Source organism: Pseudophryne corroboree, chromosome 4 (genome assembly GCF_028390025.1).
Source record: "Pseudophryne corroboree isolate aPseCor3 chromosome 4, aPseCor3.hap2, whole genome shotgun sequence".
Lineage (NCBI taxonomy): Eukaryota > Metazoa > Chordata > Amphibia > Anura > Myobatrachidae > Pseudophryne > Pseudophryne corroboree.
The window spans coordinates 940,525,512-940,544,918 of NC_086447.1; the positions used below are offsets into that span (position 1 = coordinate 940,525,512).

Below are 19,407 nucleotides of genomic sequence, written 5' to 3' on the forward strand. Positions count from 1 at the left end.
CTAGGATGAAAGCCCAGGACCGAAAAGAATGGCGACTCCTTGGTGGAAGAATGACAAGAGTTATTATAGGCAAACTCGGCCAAAGGAAGAAATTCAGACCAATCATTCTGAAGTTTGGCCGAGTATAGTCATAAATACTGTTTTAATGACTGATTAACACTTTCAGTTTGTCCGTTAGACTGTGGATGGTACCCAGATGTTAAAGAGAGTTTCATATTTAAAGAGGCACAAAAACGTTTCCAGAAACGGGCAATGAATTGTGGTCCCCGATCACAGACAATATCCATAGGTAAACCATGGAGCCTGAAGACATGGCGGAGAAACAAAACTGCCAACTCTTGAGCGGAGGGTAATCGGGGAAGAGCAATGAAGTGGGCCATCTTACTAAAACGGTCTACTACCACCCAAATGACTCGGAACCCAGCTGAAAGCGGAAGGTCTACCACGAAATCCATGGATATATGTGACCATGGCCTGAGAGGAATGGCTAGAGGCATGAGTTGCCCGACCGGCAACGATCGAGATACCTTGTACTGAGCACAAACCTGACAGGAACGGACAAATTCCCTCACATCTTTAGAAAGATTAGGCCACCACACTGAGCGAGAGATTCATTCCAAGGTCTTAAAGATACCCGGAAGACCAGAAACCTTATTATCATGAAACTCAGCTAGAACAGTGCCTCTCAGAAATTCAGGGACGAAGAGACGATCTGCAGGAGTGACACTGGGAGCCTGCTGCTGAAGCTGGACTAGCTGTGTAAATAAATCCTGTGTGAGGCCAGCCCGGATGACAGACGATGGGACTATGAGGGTAGTAGCCGAGTGGTTATTGTGAACTGGAAGAAAACAATGTGACAGGGCATCAGCTTTCGTATTCTTGGAACCGGGCCTGAAGGTGATGATAAACCTGAAACGAGTAAAAAAACAGCGCCCAACGTGCCTGTCGAGCATTAAGCCGTTTAGCTGACTCAATATACTGCAGGTTCTTGTGGTCAGTGAACACAGTAATGGTATGCCTTGCTCCTTCCAACCAGTGCCTCCACTCCTCGAAAGCCCATTTAACTGCCAACAATTCTCGATTACCAACATCATAGTTGGATTCTGCGGAGGAGAATTTTCTGGACATGAAGGCACATGGGTGTAATTCCCGAGACTCCGGGTCTTCCTGAGAAAGGATAGCACCCACTCCAACCTCTGAGGCATCTACCTCGACAATAAAGGGGAGGTCCGGGTTAGGGTGTCTGAGTACTGGAGCTGAGACAAAGGCCTGTTTCAAGGCCAGAAAGGCAGACTTGGCTTTAGGCGACCAATTGGAAGGATCCGCTCCTTTTTTTAGTCAATGCCACAATAGGAGCAACCAAATCTGAGAAGGTATGAATAAAACGCCTATAATAATTTGCAAACCCTAAAAAGCGCTGGATTGCTTTTAAGTTCGTGGCTTGTGCCCAATTTAGGATTGCCTGGAGTTTTTTTGGTTCCATGAAAAACCCCTTTGGAGAAATAATATACCCCAGGAAGGACACTTCTGTGATGGGGAAATCACACTTTTCCAGTTTGGCGTACAAATGATTTTCCCGTAACCTCTGAAAGACCAGTCGCACATGGGTAATATGTTGTTCAAAGGACTCAGAGTAAATCAAAATGTCATCTAAATAAACGACTACGAACTTTCCTAGAAAGTCGCGAAGGACGTCGTTAATAAGATCTTTAAATACAGCAGGAGCATTAGACAGCCCAAACGGCATCACCAGGAACTCATAATGTCCCGACTGTGTGCTGAAAGCCGTCTTCCACTCATCCCCAGATTTTATTCGGATGAGGTTGTAAGCCCCTCTAAGATCTATTTTGGAGAAGATAACGGCAGTACGGAGCTGATCAAATAGTACCGAAATCAGTGGCAAGGGGTAGGTGTTTTTAACAGAGATCTTATTCAGAGCCCGATAATCAATACATGGTCTGAGCGACCCGTCTTTCTTCTCAGCAAAAAAGTATCCTGCACTCAATGGAGATCTTGAGGGCCTAATAAAGCCCTTCTTCAGACTCTCCTGTACATACTCATCCATTGCCGTAGTTTCCGGCCCAGACAGGGCATAGAGTCTCCCTTTAGGCAAAGAGGCACCGGGAACTAAGTAGAGATGAGCGGGTTCGGTTTCTCTGAATCCGAACCCGCACGAATTTTCATGTTTTTTTTCACGGGTCCGAGCGACTCGGATCTTCCCGCCTTGCTCGGTTAACCCGAGCGCGCCCGAACGTCATCATGACGCTGTCGGATTCTCGCGAGACTCGGATTCTATATAAGGAGCCGCGCGTCGCCGCCATTTTCACACGTGCATTGAGATTGATAGGGAGAGGACGTGGCTGGCGTCCTCTCCGTTATAGTAGAAAAGAGTAAAGACTGAGTGACTTAGTTATAATTGTGGGGAGGATTGGGGACGGGGAGCAGCTGTTAGGGAGTACAGTGATTTAGATTAGGAGAGAGAGAGAGAGAGAGAGATTGACCTGATTTACTGGAGCTTAGGAGTACTGTAGAAGAGAGTGCAGAGTTTACTAGTGACTGACCACAGTGACCACCAGACAGTGCAGTTTTATTTAATATATCCGTTCTCTGCCTGAAAAAAACGATACACACAGTGACTCAGTCACATACCATATCTGTGTGCACTGCTCAGCCCAGTGTGCTGCATCATCTATGTATATATTATATATCTGACTGTGCTCAGCTCACACAGCTTATAATTGTGGGGGAGACTGGGGAGCACTGCAGTGCCAGTTATAGGTTATAGCAGGAGCCAGGAGTACAAGACAGTCACATACCATATCTGTGTGCACTGCTCAGCCCAGTGTGCTGCATCATCTATGTATATATTATATATCTGACTGTGCTCAGCTCACACAGCTTATAATTGTGGGGGAGACTGGGGAGCACTGCAGTGCCAGTTATAGGTTATAGCAGGAGCCAGGAGTACATATTATATTAAAATTAATTAAACAGTGCACACTTTTGCTGCAGGAGTGCCACTGCCAGTGTGACTGACCAGTGACCTGACCACACTGACCACCAGTATAGTTAGTAGTATACTATATTGTGATTGCCTGAAAAAGTTAAACACTCGTCGTGTGAATTCACTTGTGTGGTGTTTTTTTTTTTATTCTATAAAAAACTCATTCTGCTGACAGACAGTGTCCAGCAGGTCCGTCATTATATAATATATATACCTGTCCGGCTGCAGTAGTGATATATATATATTTTTTATATCATTATTTATCATCCAGTCGCAGCAGACACAGTACGGTATTTCACGGCTGTAGCTACCTCTGTGTCGGCACTCGGCAGTCCGTCCATAATTGTATACCACCTAACCGTGGTTTTTTTTTCTTTCTTCTTTATACATACATACTACGACATCTCTTTATCAACCAGTCTATATTAGCAGCAGACACAGTACAGTACGGTAGTTCACGGCTGTGGCTACCTCTGTGTCGGCACTCGGCAGTCCGTCCATAATTGTATACCACCTAACCGTGGTTTTTTTTTCTTTCTTCTTTATACGTACATACTACGACATCTCTTTATCAACCAGTCTATATTAGCAGCAGACACAGTACAGTACGGTAGTTCACGGCTGTGGCTACCTCTGTGTCGGCACTCGGCAGTCCGTCCATAATTGTATACCACCTAACCGTGGTTTTTTTTTCTTTCTTCTTTATACGTACATACTACGACATCTCTTTATCAACCAGTCTATATTAGCAGCAGACACAGTACAGTACGGTAGTTCACGGCTGTGGCTACCTCTGTGTCGGCACTCGGCAGTCCGTCCATAATTGTATACCACCTAACCGTGGGTTTTTTTTCTTTCTTCTTTATACGTACATACTACGACATCTCTTTATCAACCAGTCTATATTAGCAGCAGACACAGTACAGTAAGGTAGTTCACGGCTGTGGCTACCTCTGTGTCGGCACTCGGCAGTCCGTCCATAATTGTATACCACCTAACCGTGGTTTTTTTTTCTTTCTTCTTTATACATACATACTACGACATCTCTTTATCAACCAGTCTATATTAGCTATATGTCTATATGTGCTGATTGGGGAGGGTTTTTTGGAAGGGACATCCTGCGTGACACTGCAGTGCCACTCCTAAATGGGCCCGGTGTTTGTGTCGGCCACTAGGGTCGCTAATCTTACTCACACAGCTACCTCATTGCGCCTCTTTTTTTCTTTGCGTCATGTGCTGATTGGGGAGGGTTTTTTGGAAGGGACATCCTGCGTGACACTGCAGTGCCACTCCTAAATGGGCCCGGTGTTTGTGTCGGCCACTAGGGTCGCTAATCTTACTCACACAGCTACCTCATTGCGCCTCTTTTTTTCTTTGCGTCATGTGCTGATTGGGGAGGGTTTTTTGGAAGGGACATCCTGCGTGACACTGCAGTGCCACTCCTAAATGGGCCCGGTGTTTGTGTCGGCCACTAGGGTCGCTTATCTTACTCACACAGTCAGCTACCTCATTGCGCCTCTTTTTTTCTTTGCGTCATGTGCTGTTTGGGGAGGGTTTTTTGGAAGGGACATCCTGCGTGACACTGCAGTGCCACTCCTAGATGGGCCAGGTGTTTGTGTCGGCCACTAGGGTCGCTTAGCTTAGTCATCCAGCGACCTCGGTGCAAATTTTAGGACTAAAAATAATATTGTGAGGTGTGAGGTATTCAGAATAGACTGAAAATGAGTGGAAATTATGGTTTTTGAGGTTAATAATAATATGGGATCAAAATGACCCCCAAATTCTATGATTTAAGCTGTTTTTTAGGGTTTTTTGAAAAAAACACCCGAATCCAAAACACACCCGAATCCGACAAAAAAAATTCGGTGAGGTTTTGCCAAAACGCGGTCGAACCCAAAACACGGCCGCGGAACCGAACCCAAAACCAAAACACAAAACCCGAAAAATTTCAGGCGCTCATCTCTAGAACTAAGTCAATGGCGCAGTCATAGGACCGATGAGGGGGCAGAATATCCGCATTACCCTTGGAGAAAACATCAGCAAAGTCCTGATATTCCAAAGGAATAAGATCTGGGGTGACTGCCGCAACCCGGACTGGACGGGAAATACATTCCTTAACACAAAAGGGACCCCATCGGGAAATCTCCCCAGACCGCTAATCTATGGTGGGATTATGAAAGGCAAGCCAGGGGTGACCCAAAACTACGGGGACTGCCGGACAATGGGTAAGGTAAAACTCAATTTTCTCCGAATGTAGAGCCACCACTGTCAGTTGTACTGGAGGTGTGCGGTGAGTGATTACCCCATTAGAAAGCGGACCACCATCCAAGCCGTGCATGGTGATACGTTTATCCAAAGGTATCTGTGGAACGCCCAATGCCTGAGCCCAACCAAGATCCATAAAATTTCCCGCAGCTCCACTGTCGACAAAGGCCGACACCAACGAACTGAAACTACCAAAGGAAATTTTTACAGGAACTAATAAGGAATCATTAGAGGAGATCAATTGTAGACCCAAGTGAACCCCCTCACAATTCACTTGGTCAGAGCGTTTCCCTGCTTATTCGGGCAATTGCGTGCGACATGTCCCTTGCCACCACAATACAAGCAGAGACCAGAATTTAGCCTTCTGGTTCTTTCCTCTGGGGACAGCCGGAAGAGACTCATTTGCATGGGCTCCTCGACGTCCTCAGGGAAAGTATACACACATGGACTAGGCCTGAAATTAGCTCCTCTGTCAGCCCTCCGCTCCCAGAGACGACGATCAATTTTAATAGCAAGCTCCATGAGTTTGTCTAAAGTCTCTGGAGCGGGGTACTGAAGGAGACTGTCTTTAATAACTTCAGACAAACCGAGACGAAACTGACTGCGCAGGGCCGGGTCATTCCAGCCACAGTCGTTCGACCAACGGCAAAACTCGGTACAATACGCTTCTGCTGGATTTTTCCCTTGCTTTAGCGCACGCAGGTGGCTTTCAGCCGAAGCTTCTCTATCAGGGTCATCATACAAAAGGCCTAAGGACTTAAAAAAGGCATCTACCGATAGCAAGGCTGCGTCATCGGCTTTTAACCCAAAAGCCCAGGTTTGCGGGTCGCCTTGAAGCAAAGACATCACAATCCCGACCTGTTGAGACTCAGTACCAGAGGATCGGGGCCTTAACCGAAAATAAAGTTTACAAGCTTCCTTAAAATTAAAAAAATTCTTTCGGTTACCCGAATAACGGTCGGGTAGATGCATCTTTGGTTCTGGAATCATACTCGGGGAGGCTCGCAAAAGATCTTCCTGCGATCTCACCCGAAGAGTAAGATCCTGAACCATCTGAGTTAGTTCCTGAATCTGGTTGGCCAAAAGCTGGCTGGGATTCGGTCCTAATACTGCCGGATTCATGAGGCCGAATCTCAAGGCCCACCAAATACAAATAACTCTTTTTTGGGCCGGTGATAATGTTACGTTCCTGGTGCTCAGAACAGGAGAGATGTTGCGTAGTGAGTCCAGAGCACCAAGACGTGACGCTGATATAAGGTGTGGTGTGGAAATAGCCCCTAGCACCCTACCTCCATTGTTTTACCCGTGTGGTCAGTTCACGCCTGCGTGACTATGGTTTCTTGGGCCCACGGCAGCCGCGTTTGAAGGGCGGATTAGGTCTGCCCAACTCTGATGCCCCCAGGTCTTAGAGTGAGACAAGGCGTGAACCGAGACAGGATAATAACAAGGGGACCTCTAACTAAAGCAACAGAAGGCTAGGGCTACTAACTACCCTAAAACTAAATATATGTGCGGCACGCCGCCAAAGGAAAAGAACAACAGAAGATACCACTGTCCACACCCCACACGGCACCACCGTGTACTGGGGAGGACAGTGAAAAGCGGAAACCTCCGCAAAAACACCAGTACAAAACAAACGCTAGGATTAAACGGCCTAGGCCGCAACACACGGCAGAAGCCGCCACTCACCGGGAGAGAACCCCAATCAACCAGAACCCCCAGATGACTGCAACAGGTTCACTTGAACTGGAAGGATTCCCAGGACCGGCTTCAGAACTCTAGGACTCAGGAGCACGAGGAACAGGATCGACCAGATACAGCAGACCAGGAGCAAACTCAGCAAGGCAGGAACAGCGTACAGGAAGCTATCACCGGCGAGGCTGCAGTGTGCTGGCTCCCATAAAAAGGCCCTGCTGGCCAATGACAGGAGGACCAGCAAGACCAGCCCCCAGACACTAGTAATCCTTCTTATCTGGCAACGGGGAACGCGGTCCGCCAATGGCGTCCCCGTTGCCATGGATTAGGATGTGCATAGATTCTAGAACCTTGAACATCTGCACCATACCAGATCAGAACACAGTTCCATAAATTGAAAAAGATTTGGACTGCTTAAGCCCCGTACACACAGGGGAGATGTGTGTTGAGCGATCTAGCAAAGACCGCTCAGCACACATCTCTCTCCCCGCTCAGCACTCAGCGTAATGTGTTCTGAGTGAGGGGGTGCTCATTTCATGCATGCCAGATCTAGAGTCCGCGATAGCGACGCGTGGGGCCACCCATCGCTATCACTATGGGACATACACATGGAGAGTTCTTTGCTTAATGCCGAAGCAATATAGTCAGATTGCTTAGAATTTAAGCACAGATCTCTCCGTGTGTACCCCCCTTTAGAAGGATGCAATTGGTTTTCTGGATATAAGATGTAATTACTATCAGATACCCATGAATTCCGCTGATCAGGGAAGACTGCATTCATTGCCCTCTGGGGTTTGATGAATTTCTTAAAATGCCCCAAGAATCAAGGGTGCCCCTGCATTGTTTCAGCATACAATAGAAGAATCCCTAGGGGATATGATTTATTGAGAAGTGATTGTATATCTAGGTGACATCATAGTATTCGGAAAGACCATGGAAGAGCATAATGACCGGCTTCTCAAAGTACTTGATAGGCTGATCTCCAGAGGACTTAAGATGTCTATTAAAAAATACACATTATGCCAGTCTTCAGTAAAATATTTAGGACATACTGTAAGTTATAAAGGAGTATCTACAGATCCCTCTAAAGTCGAAGTTGCGACAAGGTGGCCAAGGCCTAGGAAGCTGAAAGAGTTATGATCTTTCTTAGGGTTATGTGTCTATTGAAGAATAAAATTGTTCTCCCTCTCATTGAGTTGACAAAAGGATATACCCTTGCACAGAAGAAGTGCACATATGGTAATGTTTCCAAAATTAGCCAAAAAAATTATATTATAGTTGAAACTGAAGAACTCTGAACCACATGGGAATGACAAGAAAGTGAATTGATGTATGAGCGCTGAAATAGGGGTTGAACCCAAACCATTTGTTTATATTTATTTACCAGGTGTGTGTGGTGATATACCAGGGTGAGGATCCATTGCTGGCAGCCACTTTAGTGCGCAAGGTTATATGTCCACATTGTTTGTTTGAATATTATATGGACCCTAGCATGTGAAGATGCTTTTCTGAAATTAAAAAATAGTCACAATCACACTCCTGTTTTGGCCTATGCTAATCCCCTTTTACCATGTGTATGACATATTGATACTTCTTTTGACTGCTTTGGAGGTGCATTGTATCAAAAGTCTTCAGATTGACTTCATCCAGTGTTTAAGAAAAGATGAGGGATGCCTAACAATGAAAGAAAATTTCCCGGGATGTGGTAGTGGCAGTGAACTGCCTGCCCACTGTGCCATGAGTGGAGTCAGTGGGGGTCATACTGACCCGTTTGCTTGCTGCTGTTTGTCTCAGCCGAGCGAACGGGTCTCTACTGCGCATGCACCGGCGCTGTTGTGCACCAGCGCATGCCAGGCGGCCGAAGGCCGTAGCAGGGCTGCGATCGCCTCTGCCTGATTGACAAGCAGAGGTAGTTGTTGGGCGGGAGGGGGCGGAACAGCGGTGTTTGACCGCCGTTTCGTGGGAGCGATCCGGCCAACGCAGGCGTGGCCGGACCGAACGGGGGACGGGCCGCAGTGGCTGCGTGACGTCACACGCAGCTGCTGCAGGCCAGGGAGCGATGAGTAGCTCCCGGCCAGCTTGCTAAAGCTACGCTGGCCGGGAGCTACTCTTAAAGTGCAAAGGTATTGCCACTGTGTGATGCCTTTGCACTTCTGCGGGTGGGGGGGGCGGCACTGGCATGCGGGGAGGACTAGCCCTGTGCTGGGTGTCCCCCCGCATGTCAGTGTGAATGATCGTAGCTGTGCTAAATTTTCAACTCAGAATGACCCCCAGTGACAGGAGGTTACAGATGGTAAGAGGAAATCCCCTATTGGCCCAGGTCTCATGAGAGCCAATCCAAATCTGTGACTGCCTGGTGCGGGCAGTGAGGCACACCCGGTCACAGAGCCATTATCACATGTTCCATTAGATACAATATAGTTGGTGATGTAAATTAGTCAAAATTTTGTGAAACCATAAGGGAACATTCTGTCAGAGAATGGCAGGCCCCTAAAATAATAACATAGATTAGGAGGGCCTATAGAAGTACCAGTTAATACAAACACATATTGTGAATAATTGGCCTTATTTTGGGAGCTATTAATCTAGGAAAATGTTATGAATAAGCTATTCCATGAATACATTTATTATGAAGGGAGTTATGTCATGTTGGTGCTCTAGAGCTAGATTTAATAGATGTATTCAGTTCACAAGCATCAGGGGGAGAATGTAACCCCTGTTGCTTGCTGGTATGTAAAGAATTTATGTAATTGTATTGTCTTTAAGTATTTATGTATTTATGTGGCTGTCTGAGGAAACATGTATTACAGCAGTGGAAGAGAGAAACATAGACTTTGACGGCAGATAAGATCCACATGGCCCATCTAGTTTGCCTCTCCTTTACCATATTTTTACCTCACTCTGCACATGTTACATCTGCCCCACCTGCACTGCACATTGTTTTGCCCATTACAGAAAAAGTTTGCTGTTGCGATCAGGTTTGAATTAGGCCCTTTATGTGGTCCTTATTTCTTTATAAGGATATCCTTATGTCTATCCCATGCATGTCTAAATTGCTCTACCGACTTAGCCTCTATCACCTCTGATGGGAGGCTATTCCACTTGTCCACTACCCTTTCTGTGAAATAATTTTTCCTCAATTTTCCCCTGAACCTCCCCCCCTCCAGTCTCAGTGCATGGCCTCATGTGCTATTACTTCTTTTTGTTTGAAGAATGTTTCCCTCCTGGACTTTGGTAAAACCCCTGGTATATGTGACAGTCTCTATCATGTCCCCCCTTTCCCTTCTCTGCCCCACACTATACATAGTGAGATTTCTTAGTCTTTCTGGGTAAGTTTTGTGATGTAGATCATGCACCATTTTAGTTGCCCTTCTTTGTACAGTCTCTAATGTATTAGAGATGCAGAGATGTTCCCCATTTATAGAAATTGGGATGCAGAGATCGGGTCCCTGATAGTTATGATCAGGATTTAGAGTGGAGGTGGAAACATTTGGTAGCTAGTCTGCCCCCGGTGGCTACACAGTGCCCATCTTATTAGAGCTGGAGAACTGAAGGGGAGGAGACAGGCCGAGTGAAGCACAGATACCCACAGATACAGGCCTCTTCATGTATAAATTTTCACAGAACTATAGAATAGCAGAAATGAGAGCAGACACACTGAACCGATGATATATGATAAGGAGTATCTTTTGACTGGAGCATATAAAAAGTAATTAAACTCAATTTTCAGATATAGATGCTCATAGGAGTTGGAGTTCCTGCTCCTCCGACATGCAATATCTGATATAACAGCCAGGAGTAGCACTTGTAAGCAGTGAGTAGTTGCTCCCTGATGTCTTTAAGTATAAAGACTTACATTAAGGAGCAATATTACCCTCTACTGGGCAACCTAGTAGTTATAAATGCATAACATAAAGAGAACAGTAACTGTTAAGTACTCAGCGACAGGAAGGATTTACCTGAATAAACACATTTCGAGGTTAATTACAATCTATTCAACACTCAAAGTTTGGACAACTGTATTTTACTTTAAAGGAAATATTCAGAAAAATTGCAGGCCAATTGGCATCTCTCTCTCTCTCTCTCTCTCTCTCTCACACACACACACACACACACACACACACACACACACACACACACACACACACACACACACACACTAAAAAGTGCACCAACAACACTGTCCATCCACTTAGCCACAGTTAGGAATCATGTTATTGGATTGTTATAAAATTGCATTGTTTGGCTATTTTGTTGTAATATAGTAAATTTGCTTACTTAGCCTGTGGAATTGTGTGTCAGCTGAGACTGCGTACTGAGTAACGAAGAGTTCCTGCAAAACAAAACAGACCGTTTATCTTATTGGTAAAGTATACAAAGTCTTTTGTCAAATATAAAGCGGTCACATTGCGAATACAGTGAGTGTGTATATATATATATATATATATATATATATAGAGAGAGAGAGAGAGAGAACGGGGATAGGGGTATGGCGACCCGTGGTGTTCAGAAATAAATATATATACTTATGGTACATTTTTTAGAGAGTGCGAGATGCAAGAGCAAATGGTGCTAAAAATAGACAATTTAATTCACAGAAGAGTACAGGATATATAAAAAAATCAATAAAAGTATATCTAAAAAATATATATACAGGTTTTTTTTTAAAAAAACAGAGTGGTAAAGTGCAGGAGGTCAGACTTATCTTAGTAAATGGAGGTCAGTGAGGGAATCCAACGCGTTTCGTCCTTTAGGACTTCATCAAGGGGTGAGCTAATGCTGGGACTGGGCTCATATTTATACCCCTCATAAGTACTAATTAGTTATGATGTCATATCCTGTTTGGAAATTTCTAATTACTATGTGGACCAAGAAATGATATATAACCTGTGAGGATGTATTAAGGGACATCAGTATACAATGTTCATTGTTAGTTACATTAAAAACGAGTGTTTAGAAGCTGTATTCTGCATCAAACATCATAACCGCGGCACTTCCGCCACACTTCCAGTTATTTATTTTGACATAATATGTGAGAATATGTGAGCTATACAATGAGGTAGAGACAAAATGAGAACGAGGGATACTGCACCTCACAGAAATGGTGCAATTTCATATCCTTCATTAAGGCCTATTGGATGCAAAGTTCTAAATTGAAAGATCCAGAACATTTCACGTCTCGATAGTTTGTTTGCAAGGGCGCCACCTCTTTCTCCCAGAATTACATGGTCAATAGCCTTAAATGTTAGATCCTCAGGACTTGAATTGTGCTTAAACGTGAAATACCTGGGAACTGCGTGACTGATACTTCGGACGTGCTCCTGAATCCTCGTCTTCAGGGGTCTCTTCGTCTTTCCAACATATTTCATTTTACAGGTACACTCCAACAGGTAGATAACTGACGGGGTATTACAGTTCATGAATTCCTTGATGCTATATCCCTTTTTATCATCCGTATCGCTGAACGTTTTCCTATTCCGGTGTAGGTGTTTGCATATATTACATCTTCCGCATTTATATGACCCTGTGCATTTAGGGCCACTTTGGATGGTCTTTTCCACTACTTGGTGCAATGATATCCTTCAGATTTCTAGATTTCCTGAAGATGAGCTGAGGTTGGGGAGGTATTATTTCCTTAAGGACTGGGTCCATACCCCAGTGGCTCCTGAGGGAATTTCTTATAAGTCTGTGTGTCGACTGTATGTAGTGATGAAAGCCACCAATACTACCTCCCTAACCTCAGCTCATATTCAGGAAATCTAGAAATCACACACACACACACACACACACACACACACACACACACACACACACACACACACACACACACACACACACACACACACATGAACCTGTATGTCATAGCGACACTTCACTTGGACGACCAGCGATGGGACAGTGACAGTATGACTGCTCCCAACGCTGGACAAATGTGACTGCTGCGTTTAAATTTGGTGCCAGTCATGAGACAATTATGGCTAGCGGACTGAGAGCGAATGAGTATGTGTGTGTGTGTGTGTGTATCCGGCAGGCAGTATGTGTGTGTGTGTGTGTGTGTGTATCCAGCAGGCAGTATGTGTGTATGTGTGTGTATCCGGCAGGCAGTATGTGTGTGTGTGTATCCGGCAGGCAGTATGTATGTGTGTGTATGTGTGTATCCGGCAGGCAGTATGTGTGTGTATGTATGTGTGTATCCGGCAGGCAGTATGTGTGTATGTGTGTGTATCCGGCATGCAGTATGTGTTTGTGTGTATCCGGCAGGCAGTATGTGTGTGTGTATCCGGCAGGCAGTATGTGTGTGTGTGTGTAAGTGTCGAGCTACTCAGAAACTGCTAAGAAATTTCTATTCGCAATTTTGCAAATCTTTCGTTCGCAATTCTGCTATGCTAAGATACACTCCCAGAGGGCGGCGGCTTAGCGTGTGCAATGCTGCTAAAAGCAGCTAGCGAGCGAACAACTCGGAATGAGGGCCTATGTGCGTATGTGTGTGTATCCGGCAGGCAGTATGTGTGTGTATCCCGCAGGCAGTATGTGTGTGTGTGTGTGTGTGTGTGTGTGTGTGTGTGTATCTATCCAGCAGGCAGTATGTGTGTATGTGTGTGTGTATCCGGCAGGCAGTATGTGTGTGTGTGTATCCGGCAGGCAGTATGTGTGTGTGTGTATGTGTGTATCCGGCAGGCAGTATGTGTGTGTATGTATGTGTGTATCCGGCAGGCAGTATGTGTGTGTGTGTATCCGGCAGGCAGTATGTGTGTGTGTGTATGTGTGTATCCGGCAGGCAGTATGTGTGTGTATGTATGTGTGTATCCGGCAGGCAGTATGTGTGTATGTGTGTGTATCCGGCATGCAGTATGTGTTTGTGTGTATCCGGCAGGCAGTATGTGTGTGTGTATCCGGCAGGCAGTATGTGTGTGTGTGTGTAAGTGTCGAGCCACTCAGAAACTGCTAAGAAATTTCTATTCGCAATTTTGCAAATCTTTCGTTCGCAATTCTGCTATGCTAAGATACACTCCCAGAGGGCGGCGGCTTAGCGTGTGCAATGCTGCTAAAAGCAGCTAGCGAGCGAACAACTCGGAATGAGGGCCTATGTGCGTATGTGTGTGTATCCGGCAGGCAGTATGTGTGTGTATCCCGCAGGCAGTATGTGTTTGTGTGTATCCAGCAGGCAGCATGTGTGTGTGTATCCGGAAGGCAGTATGTGTGTATGTGTGTTTGTGTATCCGGCAGGCAGTATGTGTGTGTGTATCCGGCAGGCAGTATGTGTGTGTTTGTGTGTGTGTATCCGGCAGGCAGCATGTGTGTGTGTGTGTATCCGGCAGGCAGTATGTGTGTGTGTATCCGGCAGGCAGTACGTGTGTATGTGTGTGTATGTATCCGGCAGGCAGTACGTGTGTATGTGTGTGTATGTATCCGGCAGGCAGTATGTGTGTGTATCTGGCAAGCAGTATGTGTGTACGTGTGTGTATCCGGCAGGCAGTATGTGTGTGTGTGTATGTGTATATCCGGCAGGCTGTATGTGTGTGTGTGTGTGTATCCGGCAGGCAGTATGTGTGTGTGTGTATCCGGCAGGCAGTATGTGTGTATGTGTGTGTATCCGGCAGGCAGTATGTGTTTGTGTGTATCTAGCAGGCAGTATGTGTGTGTGTGTGTGTGTGTGTATCTGGCAGGCAGTATGTGCGTGTGTGTATGTGTGTATCCGGCAGGCAGTATGTGTGTGTATCCGGCAGGCAGTATGTGTGTGTATGTGTGTATCCGGCAGGCAGTATGTGTGTATGTATGTGTGTGTATCCGGCAGGCAGTATGTGTGTGTGTGTATCCGGCAGGCAGTATGTATGTATGTATGTATGTATGTATGTGTGTGTATCTATCCGGCAGGCAGTATGTGTGTATATGTGTGTGTGTGTGTGTGTGTGTATCCGGCAGGCAGTATGTGTGTGTGTGTATCCGGCAGGCAGTATGTGTGTATGTGTGTGTGTGTCTATCCGGCAGGCAGTATGTGTGTATATGTGTGTGTGTATCCGGCAGGCAGTATGTGTGTGTGTGTGTATCCGGCAGACAGTATGTGTGTGTGTGTATCCGGCAGGCAGTATGTGTGTGTGTGTGTGTGTGTGCTGTGTATCTCTCCTGGGCACTGAGCACAGTTGCCTCTCGGCTGCAATAGTAAATGGATTATGACTGATTTCTGGGGGCTGAACGAAACAGATGAGTAATATTTCTGGACCCATTTGTACGTTTGTGAACTGCGTTATATGCAGGAGATGGAGCTTTCCATTCTTGTAGACGTCCTTCTGGCTTAACACCTCCAGCGCCATACATTCCGAATTGTTTCAATTTTTTTTCTTGTAAATCACAATTTAAATTGCCAATAGTAACAATATTCGTGGCCGTAGCAGACTGGGGACCTCACCCCCCTTCCGCATTTCTCACAGAACTTAATATAAGACATTGAGAGACTGAACAATAGTTGCTAGACATTGGGATAAGTGTGAGAGGAGATTTGGAACATAACCTTGTCTAGAAAGGTCTGGACGAAAACTTAGTTGGAAAAGAAAATATTCAGCAACAGATTACAATGCGCTATGAAGCGTTTTAGCTGTAATATCAGCAGCATAAGCCCCACAGCCTGTTGGCTTCATATGGCGGCCAGCGCTGAGTAGTGGTGTAGTGACCGCGCATAGGATGTGCAGCGATCCAATAACAGCAAATCCATTATTCCGCACAACCCGAGACATTTCAGACATACTGCTCTAATGAAGTACGTGTTTGCCGATTTATTTCCTATTTATTTCACTTGGTGCCATTAATAAGTTGCCAAAGATTAGAAAGTGATGGAGTTCTTCATACTGACCTCTTTTGTATTTACTCCGTATTGTAAGATGAGAAATAGAATTTGTTTTGCTGTTTGTTCATTGCAATACCGTACAAGCAGCATCATACCGGCGGGCAGGGAATTTCCCCGGTAGGCTGATGTGTATGTTGTACCTGTTTTGTTTGTTGACACGTGAGGGGTGGTGCTGTCGCCATGGTTACACAGTATACCTCTGGTGCTGTCTCCATGGTTACACGGTATACCTCTGATGCTGTCACCATGGTTACACGGTATACCTCTGGTGCTGTCACCATGGTTACACGGTATACCTCTGGTGCTGTCGCCATGGTTACACGGTATACCTCTGGTGCTGTCGCCATGGTTACACGGTATACCTCTGGTGCTGTCACCATGGTTACACGGTATATCTCTGGTGCTGTCACCATGGTTACACGGTATACCTCTGGTGCTGTCGCCATGGTTACATGGTATACCTCTGGTGCTGTCGCCATGGTTACACGGTATACCTCTGATGCTGTCACCATGGTTACACGGTATACCTCTGGTGCTGTCACCATGGTTACATGGCATACCTCTGGTGCTGTCACCATGGTTACACGGTATACCTCTGGTGCTGTCGCCATGGTTACACGGTATACCTCTGGTGCTGTCGCCATGGTTACATGGTATACCTCTGGTGCTGTCGCCATGGTTACACGGTATACCTCTGGTGCTGTCGCCATGGTTACACGGTATACCTGTGGTGCTGTCGCCATGGTTACACGGTATACCTCTGGTGCTGTCGCCATGGTTACACGGTATACCTCTGGTGCTGTCGCCATGGTTACACGATATACCTCTGGTGCTGTCGCCATGGTTACACGGTATACCTCTGGTGCTGTTTCCATGGTTACACAGTATACCTCTGGTGCTGTAGCCATGGTTACACGGTATACCTCTGGTGCTGTCGCCATGGTTACACGGTATACCTCTGGTGTTGTCGCCATGGCTACACGGTATACCTCTGGTGCTGTCGCCATGGTTACACGGTATACCTCTGGTGCTGTCGCCATGGTTACACGGTATACCTCTGGTGCTGTCGCCATGGTTACACGGTATATCTCTGGTGCTGTCGCCATGGTTACACGGTATACCTCTGGTGCTATCGCCATGGTTACACAGTATACCTCTGGTGCTGTCGCCATGGTTACACGGTATACCTCTGGTGCTGTCGCCATGGTTACACAGTATACCTCTGGTGCTGTCGCCATGGTTACACGGTATACCTCTGGTGCTGTCGCCATGGTTACACGGTATATCTCTGGTGCTGTCGCCATGGTTACACAGTATACCTCTGGTGCTGTCGCCATGGTTACACAGTATACCTCTGGTGCTGTCGCCATGGTTACACGGTATACCTCTGGTGCTGTCGCCATGGTTACACAGTATACCTCTGGTGCTGTCGCCATGGTTACACGGTATACCTCTGGTGCTGTCGCCATGGTTACACGGTATACCTCTGGTGCTGTCGCCATGGTTACACGGTATACCTCTGGTGCTGTCGCCATGGTTACACGGTATACCTCTGGTGCTGTCACCATGGTTACACGGTATACCTCTGGTGTTGTCCATGTGAGGCCATTCTACTAATTTTTCCAGGGCCACTTTCAATTCCCATTCCGTTTCTGCCCAACATTGAAAGAAAGTGCCATGGAATATGCTAGCGCTACATAACTGGTAATAAATGAATATATAGCACTACAGGTAAGAATTATAAAACCTCTTGGTGTGTGGTTTTTCCTGTGGGGGCCAATGTGTGTGGTTTTTCCTGCGGGGTGGCTAATGTGTGTTGTCTCTCCTGTGGGGGCCAATGTGGGTTGTTTCTCATGTGGAGGCCAATGTGTGTGTGGTTTTTCCAGCGGGGGCCAATGTGTGTTGTTTCTCCTGTGGGGCCAATGTGTGTGGTTTTTCCTGCGGGGGCCAATGTGTGTGGTTTTACCTGTGGGGGCCAATGAGTTTTATTTTTTTCTTGCGCTAGCGTCTGAGTTACAGCGAGCACGCATGCACTGTGCTGGTGTTTGTACAGAGTCCGACACTCGCGCCAAGAAGGGTTTTCACTAAACAGGCCAACAATGCAAGGGATCAGTGATATTACCTGCAATGAAAGGAGAACACAGCACAGTGCAGTCCCTATACCTGGCACATATACCTCCACTATATAAGTCCTGGATACGGCCTTTCAGAATATTACCTAACCCTTTTAAAAAAGCCTTTGAATAAAAATCCAGATCAGCCTGGCATCTCTCCTTACGAATGGCCATTCCTGTGTGCACAGGGGGTCGGCTAATTGGGAGGCAGTCAGTTTAATGGCTGTTGGGATCCCAGCGTTCAGGATGTAGACGCAGGAATCCTAACACCCGCCGATAAACCGACAGCCAGCATCCCACCAACTGCCGTACTTCCCACTCGGTTGGTGGGTCCACGCCACCAACTGAGTGTGAATAGAACCTGTGGCGAGTGAAGTTCTTCACCGGGCCTGAATCATGGCGTATGCAGCGAGCATGGGAGGAAACTCGCTGCCTTGCCGATGGCATCCCAAAGTTTCTTCACTCCTTGATGTCACCTGGCCCCATAGCCTTGCATGCTAATATGGACAATATTGTCCACATTGGCTTGCAGGCATAGACGAACCGGCACCAGCGATGATCGACCGCAAGGCCGCACACCGTTCATCGTTGATGCCTACACACTGAAAGATACTGAACGAGATTGTTGATATCAGCCGCATACATCGGCAAGTGCGTAGGGCCCTTAAGAGTATGGGGGTCATTCCGAGTTGATCGCTAGCTGCTGTTGTTTGCAGCGCAGCGATCAGGCTGAAAATCGGCTGTTCTGCGCATGCGTATGGTCCGCAGTGCGCATGCGCGATGTACTTTCACACAAAACTATGCAGTTTTACACAAGGTTGAGCGACTCTTTTCAGTCGCTCGGCTGATCGGTGAGTGATTGACAGGAAAGGGGCGTTTCTGGGAGGTAACTGACCGTTTTCCGGGAGTGTGCTAAAAAACGCAGGCGTGTCAGAAGATAACGCAGGCATGCCTGGGGAAACGGAGGGCGTGTATGTGACGTCAAAATCAAAACAGTAACTAAACTGTCTGCAGTGACAGCAAGGTAGGAGTAGGTCTGGAGCTACTCAGAAACTGCATGAAAAGATTTTCGAGCAGTTCTGCTAACCTTTCATTCGCAATTCTGCTAAGCTAAGATACACTCCCAGAGGGCCGCGGCCTAGCGTGTGCAATGCTGCTAAAAGCATCTAGCGAGCGATCAACTCGGAATGAGGGCCTATATTCTTAGTTGTAAGTGGATTTCTGGAATTATAAGAATACTATGAGTTTATCAATGCATGTGCAGTACCAAGGCCATCTATTCACAAGGCCAAGTCACTGCATGCGGCCAAATATTAATGTTAAATTCTAACGATTGCTGTGAAATTATATTGAACGGATTTGCATATAGGAAAAGACTTATACGTATAACTTATCTCTATACATATCCTCTCTCCGGTAATGATTCTATATAGTCAATACTCTCAGTGTTCCTGATTCCACTGCAGGCTTTAGGTTACATCTTTATA

General features: G+C 46.3%; 1 long non-coding RNA gene across 1 annotated transcript in view; it reads right to left on the reverse strand.

The window, feature by feature from the left end:
• The window catches only part of LOC134911911 (uncharacterized), a 90,949-nt gene extending 74,994 nt beyond the window's left edge, over positions 1-15,955 (reverse strand). Inside the window, exons 1-2 of the long non-coding RNA XR_010176959.1 lie at positions 15,813-15,955; positions 11,243-11,297 (exon numbers count right to left, since the gene is read on the reverse strand). This is a non-coding gene — a long non-coding RNA (uncharacterized LOC134911911). The remainder of the gene's footprint in view (positions 1-11,242; positions 11,298-15,812) is intronic.
• Positions 15,956-19,407: the final 3,452 nt, after the last annotated feature.